The 1,944-nt window shown below is 33.0% G+C and overlaps 1 non-coding gene across 1 annotated transcript; it reads left to right on the top strand.

Moving 5' to 3' along the window:
- The first annotated feature begins 596 nt into the window (after positions 1–596).
- LOC122117394 lies at positions 597–701 on the top strand. The gene has a single exon (XR_006149143.1). It is a non-coding gene; the product is annotated as a U6 spliceosomal RNA (small nuclear RNA).
- The last annotated feature ends 1,243 nt before the right edge of the window (positions 702–1,944 follow it).

The raw sequence follows: 1,944 nt of genomic DNA, 5'->3' as shown, positions 1-1,944 counted from the left end.
GTCAAATAGGAAAAGATGGGCAGCTATACAAGGTAGAATTGAAACATACAGTAATTAATGATTTGAAATATACCTTGAATTCTGGTTTATTATTTTACCATTTCCTTTTAACAGCCAGTATATGGGCAGACATAATCATAAAAAAAAAACAAAGTAATATGCTAGATGTATACTAAGCCATATTTCTTAAATAGCAATATGTGTTTCATTAATAGGAAAAAGTGAAATTGGAGATAGCAGGCACTAGTAATATTTATATGATACAAACTTGACACATAAGGTTTATATACATATAAAGACTGTATGTGACCAGACACAAGTGGCTCACACCTGTAATCCTAACTACCCAGGAGGCTGAGATTTGAGGATTATGGTTCAAAGCCAGCCCGGGCAGAAACATATCCATAAGACTCTTATTTCTAATTAATCACACACACACACACACACACACACACACACACAGAGCCAGAAGTGGAGCTGTAGCTCAAGTGGTAGAACACTAGCCTTGAGAAAAAGAAACACAGACAGTGCATAGACCCTGTAGCACAAAAAGAAAGAAAGAAAAGACTAAGGGTGTATTGTTAAAAGAATTTAGAGTGATTTCTTTGGCAACACATATACTAAATATTGAAGCAATGCAGAGATTAGGATGGTCCCTGTGCGTGGTTGACAAGCAAATTTGTAAAGCATTTTATATTTTAATGCAGTCATAGTATTAAAGGTATATCCTATGAAACTAGGAAAATGTTGAGAGAAGAATGTTGAGAATGTGATCTCATACTCATAAATTGACATGTTGAATTGTGCCCCTTTTATAACTATTTAAAGATAATAAAAATATTATTTTTAAAATAATAAATAAAAAAGTGATTTTAGACTCATTGAAAGTGAACTCAAGGATCTTCATGATTCATCAAAACCTTCTATTCACAGCTCTAAAGAAAGCAGTTATGAGAAGGGATGCAGTTAAACAGGGAAAATGACATTGTACAGATAATCATTTGGAAGTCTTACTTTGTTCAAAGATGGTGATCTTAACAATGATGGATTATCTTAACAGAATTTACAAGGCAAATGATCCAAAATAATAAGCATGGCACATTTAATATGTTGAGTTACTTAGAAAGCAGCCCCATGCAAATTTGTAGGATCAATGCTTCACTAGCAGAGAAGCAATTACATTTAAGAAAGTTTTAAAAGGTGGTTACCAAGCAACTACACTCAGCCCACGCACATTGTTCATAATCACTGGTAAATTACTGAAAATGACAGCCTATCATTAGAGAGCTGAGATGTACAAAACTAAGGCATTGTTATTTGATGTTCCTCCTACAGGAAAAAGATCAATTATATCTTTGGTACAGTGATTAGGTTAAATAACTACAATAGGTATTAAATGTCAGTGTGCTGTGGTACAAAAATGTAAGAGGCCCCAGAGTTTTTCAGAAAGTGACCCTTGTTAACAGGGACAGCCCTCCTTGACTAGACTTTACACGGTACCTTTTTGTTATATCAAGAGCTACTCAAAACACTTTATTGGCAGAATTTTAATGATTCTTTGGTAGAAAGACTCTAAAAATAATGCAATATACATATAATTCACAACTCAATTCCTTATTCTTTCTAATAAAATTATATTCTTAGAGTCAATACTTCGTTGATCATGGTATCTTAACAACAATGTATTATTACTTTAGATGAAAACAGTATGCAGTAGACAGAATTAAAATGCCCTATTTAACACCTAGCATAACACCTAGTTTCTCAAACAACAAAATACTACCTTTAAAAGAGCTGAAATTTAACTGTTGAACATCTGACCAATATGTAGTGGGTTTTTTCCAATACGTAGCAGGTGTTTTCAAACTGACTAAATTTTGGAATTTTCCTCCCTTAAGTGATGTAAATAATTTCTATGGCTAGGTAAAATCAGATCTTTATGAA

This window comes from Dipodomys spectabilis, unplaced genomic scaffold (genome assembly GCF_019054845.1).
Source record: "Dipodomys spectabilis isolate Male_0828 unplaced genomic scaffold, ASM1905484v1 ptg000140l, whole genome shotgun sequence".
Taxonomy (NCBI): Eukaryota; Metazoa; Chordata; class Mammalia; order Rodentia; family Heteromyidae; genus Dipodomys; species Dipodomys spectabilis.
The sequence above is the reverse complement of the archived record's forward strand: the minus strand, read 5'-3'. Positions and strand labels throughout refer to the sequence as shown.